The sequence below is a fragment of the Mus caroli genome, unplaced genomic scaffold (assembly GCF_978045245.1).
Source record: "Mus caroli unplaced genomic scaffold, Mus_caroli_1 scaffold_1, whole genome shotgun sequence".
Taxonomy (NCBI): domain Eukaryota; kingdom Metazoa; phylum Chordata; class Mammalia; order Rodentia; family Muridae; genus Mus; species Mus caroli.
Window position 1 is genome coordinate 54900349 of NW_028227256.1, and position 7604 is coordinate 54907952.

A 7604-nucleotide genomic window follows, 5' to 3' on the forward strand; every position below is an offset into this window, starting at 1 on the left:
AATCTGAGGACCAGGCAGGCCTTGAACTCTGAAATCCTCCTGCTTTTGTCTCCAGAGGGCTGGGACTAAAGGCATGCACCACTACTCCTGACCCTAAGCTTTCCTTTAGTTCCTTCTCACAAATTGGAAGCTTAGCTTAGTCTTGCCCTGAGGTAACCACTCCCCTTATTCCCTTTAGTAACTGACTTTCTTATAGTCACAGTCACCTCAGTACCACTGTTTTCCATGTTCCTACTATGATGGCCCAGAGTCCACATTCCTCCTAACAAAAGGCCTATCTGAGCAATATCTCACTCCCAGTACTAAGTTCTATCTTAAGGTTTTTATTGCTGTGAAGAGACACCATCACTACAGTAACTCTTTTTTTTTGGGGGGGGGGCAGGGGTTGAGACAGGGTTTCTCTGTATAGCCCTGGTTGTCCTGGAACTCACTTTGTAGACCAGGCTGGCCTTGAACTCAGAAATCTGCCTGCCTCTGCCTCCGGAGTGCTGGGATTAAAGGCGTGCGCCACCACGCCTGGCTCTTATAAAACATTTCATTGGGCTGGCTCACAGTTTCAGAGTTTTAGTCCATTATCATAATGGTGAGAAGCATGGCAGCATGCAGGCAGACACAATGCTGGAGAAGGAGCTGAGAGTTCCACATTTTGATCCACAGGTAACAGAAAGAGATTAAGAACCATACTAGACCTACTTTGAGCATATATGAGACCTCAATGTCCACCTTCACCAAAAAGGCCACACATCCAATAGTGGCACTTTCTATGGACCATTCCTATCCACAAATGACCCTGAGACTATGGGGAGTCTATATGGAAAGCTATGACTTTAAAGTAGTGTGTCTGGTTGTCACGTTGACAAGGATTAAACATGTTATGGTTAATATTGTCAATTTGAAATGATATAGAATCACCTATGAGCCAATCTGTGGCTGTCCCTGTGAGAGAGCTCACAGAGTGGTGTCTCAAGCAAGAAGGTAGACAAACATAGTCAATACAACAGAAGTTATATTTTATTATCACATAAGATTCACTCTAAATTCCTAACCATTGTCCTAAGCCTATTTCCCCGAGGCTGCTCTCCTGTGTGCCATATCTTAGGTGAAGATCATGTCCAGTCTCTAATAGAAGGCTCAGATTGGTCAGGATCCTGCAGAATACTCCCCAGCTGCAGGGCAGATCAAGGTGGTGTCTTTCCAGGTGTGCAGAGCAGAGCAGAACATTGCTCTGGAGCAGCCTTGGGTGGAGTGGGGATCCTAAGCTTTCTGACACATGTAAAAAGCATTTTTTTACTATGCTACGACAACTGAGGTAAGTGAAGCAGGAAGAACTGCCCTAAACGTGGGTGGCACCATTCATGGGATGGAGTCCTGATCAAATAAAGAGAAGAAACTGAAGTGAGCTGAGTTTAAGTCGCTGGGCTTCCTGGGTGTGGATGCAATGAGACCACTTGCCTTAAGCCTCTTCCATTCTGATTTCTCCACTGTTACGGACTGTAGCCCCAAATTGTGAGCCCTCATTTTTAAACCTGCTTTTGCAGTATTTACCACAGCAATGGGGAAAACTTATGAATGCAGGTAGCCTGGTAGCCTGACTTTGCAAGCCTCGCCCCTCCGCCAAGGCATCCTCTCTGTCCTCTCCACAAATGGTTTACAGCACACAGTATTCTCTGGCTTCTGTGAGCCAAAGGTAGTTTTTAATGGTGCAGTTCATCCTCACAGACTTGTACAAATAAGAGCAGGTGGCTAAATGAAATAAGTACACCACTTCTACTTTGTTCTATTGGTTTATTGATTTCCAGGCTCCTTTGCTTGGATCCTGCTCAGAGACCATCTTTCTTAGCTGACTTTTTGTTTTAGCAATGCTAGTTTGTTAAAGAGAATTTCTCTAGATGCAGGAAACTTTCCTCTTCTTTTGTCTTCTCCAGCTTCTTTGGGTGTGTGGATATGTGTCTCAAGACAATCAAAATTTAATTGCCTGGAATCCAGCCTTAGGTGTAGAAAACCAGACAATTAATTAGCAAAGAAATAAAGGAAAACAGGGAGAAGACCAAAACCAGTGTCTATTTTAGGGGACTGTCACAATTAAACTGTGAACTTCGTTAATTTAATTAACAATAACTGTGCCTCAGATAAAAACATCATGGGCTTCAACACTGTCGTCCCACAAAGCTACCTGTAATCCATTGATTTTTACAGATAAGGCATTCACAACAAGGAACAGACAGCTGAAGACTGAGCTATAACTAACCACATCTCCAGACTCTTAATCCAGCACTTTCACATCCATCTACTGCTCCAGAACTCACTGAGAACAGGTTCAATTCAGCCCAGTCTGTCATAACTTTCCATTTATAGAGAAGGTCTGATAGGAATGTACATTTTCAAACCTTAAAAAAAAAAAAAACAATTTTCAAGGTTCTTAAAGTCTTTTAGTTGCTCTACAAAAACCAAAACCAAATCCAACCAACCAAATAAACAAACAAAAAAACCCAAACCCCAGCAACTTCATAAAGAAGAGGCACTTGCATTGCTCATTTGTTACAGACATTTGTGACACTCTCACTGCATCTCCTGTTCTTTTAAGTTTTAAAAAACTGAAACTTAGCTACAAACTAAAAGTCTGTCCCTAAATGCATTAGTTACTTGTCTCACCACGAAAGCCCAGGCCGAAACAACTAAAACAAGAGGCTTACTGGGCTCAGGAGATACAATCAGGATGGCTAGAAACTAGCTCTCTTTAAACTGGGTTTCAGATGATGTTTTAAAAAGAAAAAACTAGGAGGTTTTGGTTTTTGTTTGTTTGTTATTTTTCCAGAAGGACCTTATTCTTGAGGATTATTAACCACAGGATGTCTACACTATGACCCTAAGGCCAGCCCCACTAGCAATTGAGTTTAGACTGCAATCTAAAGAGAAAACTGATCTCAGAGCCACCTGGCTCATCTCCCAAAAATGTTTCTCCTTCCTCTTATTGTGTAATTGTTATTCTAAAATATTTACCAGAAACTCATTCTGCTTTGTAAAGGCTACTTGCTAACAAACAAAAGATAATGCCTCAGGTAGCAGAATATCCACAGAGTTGAGCCATTTCGCATCAGCCCTCAGATTGGCAAAAGCCGATGTTGTTGCAACATTGGCATAAATAGACTAAAGTTGTTTTTTAATATCTTAGACTGAAGTTTTGCCTGGTGGGGTCATTCTCTGGGAGTCCCCCACCTCTCCAACACAACCTTGTGGTGTGATAAAACTTTTCCTGGGGAAGACACCGCACACATGTCAACTCATGCCAAACAGGGAAGCCGGCCAAAGTCCTCCCTGATGAATCAGTGAGTTTTATCGGGATTACTTAGAGGCATAAGAATGAGGGGTTACTTACAGACGCAGACATGACTCAACACAGTGGCATCGCCCAGCATGGGTGACACTGGGAACGCAGAGGCACTGCACAGGCTGCAGGCAGCTAGACAGACTGTAGAGGGTCCTTTCTAAGTGACTCTTGCCTTAAATCTCTTCCAGGTAGCTGGTCTGGTCTCAGAGTCTGTAGCTTTTCTCCTCTCAGAGTCCTCTTTGCATTTCATCTTCCCTTTATTGTCACATCAACTTCACAGCTTCTCAACTTCCTTCCTAAAGAGGAATTGTTGTTGTTGTTTTGTTGTTGTTGTTTTGTGTTTTTTTTTTTTGTTTTTTGTTTTGTTTTGTTTTTTTGCTACCCTGGCAAAAAGGGGCCTAAAAAAAATCTGGTCAGTGTCAGGGACTTCCTGAGACTGTTTGGAATTGTTTACCTTCCTGTTTAAAGAGCTTCCTGCAGGAGGGAATGTTTCAATCTCAGAAGAAACTGTTCCACAAGTCTGCCATGTCAAAGAAAGCTTGGTAGTGTGAGTATCAGTTAAAGGATAGCATTCTCTGTGGTTCCCAACCTTCCTAATGCTTGCGACTCTTTAATTCCTCATGTTCTGGTGACCCCCAACCATAAAATTATTTTCATTGCTACTTCATAACTGTAATGTTGCTACTGTTATGACTAGTAATGCAAATATGTGACATGCAGGACAGCTGATAACGACACCCTATGAAAGGATTGTTTGACCTACAAAGGGGTCATGATCACAGGTTGAGAACCACTGCACTAGACAGAATGTAATTTTATGGGGTTTGCCTTTATAAACCCGACTGCGGCGGCAGGCCATGCATTAAAGAATCTCAAGTCCCTGGAGGTAGATATGAATAAAAGCTTCTCTGTTAAAATTTATTCATGCTCAAACTGGTGACTCTCTGAACAACCTGAGACTCATAACATGGCTCACAGTTATTCTAGTTATCTTTTGAGCAGAGCAACCAAGTTTGGTTATGAAAGCAGAAATAGCAGTTAGTCTTATGATCTATTATTATCTTGCAAGTACAGCAAATATCACGAATGTTGGGAACAAGCCAAAGAAACTTGTTTTAAGTACTACCATTTTAAGCTGGGCAGTGGTGGCACACACCTTTAATCCCAGCACTTGGGAGGCAGGGGCAGGCGGACTTCTGAGTTCGAGGCCAGCCTGGTCTACAGAGTGAGTTCCAGGACAGCCAGGGCTATACAGAGAAACCCTGTCTCAAAAAAAAAAAAGTACTACCATTTTGTTTTCAGACTCCATTTAATCCTAGGGAGAAACTAAGGTCAAGGGTTCCAGGTCTTAGGGGAGCTGGGGACTTCCCAATAGCCGAATAGCTTCTGCTATAAGAAGACAGTTGTCTGAGTCCAGCCATCTCCAGGACAACTTGTAAGGAGACAATTGTCTGAGTCCAGCCATCTCAAGGACAACTTCTCCATCTTACTAGCAGAGTCAAACTAAGTTCATGTTCCCAGACCCAAGAACCACCTCCTATCCTGATTGATGGAACTCCCTTGCTCAATCCCTTATGTCAAAATATGATTGGACAATGCTAAAGCCCACCCTGCTCTCCTTACTTTATGGTTTTATGCTTTAAATATGCTGTGCTACGCCCTTCGGTATTGCAGTTCAGCTCCTGAGTCTGTTCTGTGGCCCTGATCAATAAGTAACAGCTTGATTACAATAAACCTTTATCATCTACATTGACCTGGTCTTTGACTTATGACTGATCCCAAGACACAACATCAATCAATTTAAGAATAGTCTTCAACATCTGGGGAAAAGGGGAGATAAGTTGACAGAGTAGGCCGTGTTCAAGCTAGGGGTTTACATAGTTGAGGCATTTTTGCTTTTTGATTTCTCAAGCACAGTAAGTTTAAACTTTAAATATAATGTTAACCATCACAGAAGAAAGTAATATCTAAACAAAGGAATCTGTTAATCAGAACCATCTTCAAAATGTTTTGGATATTGTAATCAGCCTCTATTTAATAAAGGAGGAAACAAAACAGAGATAAAATGCCTTGGTCAGAGTTAAGTGACCAGTAAATGGTGGTGCTAGGGCCACTGTCATTTGAGAAGCGTGTAGTGGTGCTCACCTCGGCAGCACATGCACTAACACTGGAAGGATACGAGATTAGCATAGCCCCATCCAAGGCTGAGCCAGTCCACATGGTTACAGGAGTTCTCCTGGGTGGTAGCTCACCCTGTGATCCCAGCTCATGGAAGACTGAAGCAGAAGAGTTGCTACAAAACTGAGAGCTTTCTGGAGCTACATAGCGAGTCTCCGCTAGCCTTGACTAAAGAGTAGGGCATCTAAAAACTATGCTAGTCATGATACCCCAAACTTTTAATATTTAAAAAAGGGTAAAGCTTTCAGTGAAATGAAAGTGTGCTGCTTAATCAAGTGTAAGCCTTCAGGCAAGTATGTGGAAGCAATGGCCCAAAAGGAGATGGACTGGCATAGGAAGAGGAGTCATTTCTGGTTTTGAAAAGCAATGCAGGCTCTATGGTTAGTGTGAGACCCACATGAGGTCATGAATATTTGGTTTTGGACTCCAGATGTGGCTCTAAATAGCTCTGTAACCTTAGTCAATTTGCAATTACAAGGAGTACGAGAAAAAGAAACCTATAACATATACTGAATATTTGATGAATTAGGTTAGGTAAACTAAATACTGGTTAGTTTAACTACTAAACATTAGGGTTCTTAGGGCATATAACCAGAAGTGGTATAGTTTCTGAGTCATATGAATTTCTGTTTTCCAGTTTGGATTAATTTGCATTTCTATGAGCAATGTATAAGGATTTGTTTATTTTCATCAGTTTTTTTTTTTTTTTTTAATGATAGCCATTCTGTCTGGGATAAGATGTAATCTTAATGCAGTTTTAATTTATTTTTCCCTGATGTCTAAGGATGTTGACCTGTTTTCACACTGATGGCTATTTATGCTTTATTGTCTTAAAAAGGGAAGAAGGACAAGCTGTATTACAGAACAATAGAGATAAAAACTGCATGGTATTGGTATAGAGACAGGCAGGTAGATCAGTGGAATAGAATTGAAGACCCAGAAATGAGCCCACATACCTATAGTCATGGTAAACAAGCTAAAACCATCCAGTGGGAAAAAGACAGCATTTTCAACAAATGGTGCTGGTTCAACTGGCAGACAGCATGTAGAAGAATGCAAATCAATTCATTCTTGTCTCCTTGTACAAAGCTCAAGTCCAAATGGATCAAGGATCTCCACATGACACCAGATACACTAAATCTTGTGTCTACTAGAAGAAAAAGTGGGGAAGAGCCTCGAACACATGGGTACAGGGGAAATTTTCCTGAGCAGAACACCAATGCCTTATACTCTAAGATCAACTATAGACAAATGGGACTCATAAAATTGTAAAGCTTCAGCTGGGCAGTGGTGGCGCACGCCTTTAATCCCAGCACTCGGGAGGCAGAGGCAGGCGGATTTCTGAGTTTGAGGCCAGCCTTGTCTACAAAGTGAGCTCCTGGACAGCCAGGGCTAAATAGAGAAAGCCTGTCTTGGAAAAAAAAAGAAAAAGAAAAAAATTGCAAAGCTTCTGTGAGGCAAAGGACATTGTCAATAGGACAAAATGGCAACCAACAGATTGGAAAAAGATCTTTACCAACCCTACATCCAATAGAGGGCTAATATCCAATATGTACAAAGAACTCAAGAAGTTAGACTCCAGAGAACTAAACAAAGAATTCTCAACTGAGGAATAAGGAATGGGTGAGAAGCACCTAAAGAAATGCTCAATATCCTTAGTCATCAGGGAAATGCAAATCAAAACAACCCTGAGTTTCCACCTCACACCAGTCAGAATGGCTAAGATTAAAAACTCAGGTGACAGCAGATGCTGGTGAGGATGTGGAGAAAGAGGAACACTCCTCCATTGTTGGTGGGATTGCAAGCTTGTACAACCACTCTGGAAATCAGTCTGGTGGTTCCTCAGAAAATTGGACATAGTACTACCGGAGGATCCAGCTATACCACTCCTGGGTATATACCCAGAAGATGCTCTAACACATAACATGCTCTACTATGTTCCTATATATTATGATATATATAGTTATGATATATTATATATAATATTATGATAATGTATATCATAATATAATAATAGCCAGAAGCTGCAAAGAATCCAGATGTCTTTCAACCGAGGACTAGAAAATGTGGTACATTTATACAACAGAGTACTACTAAG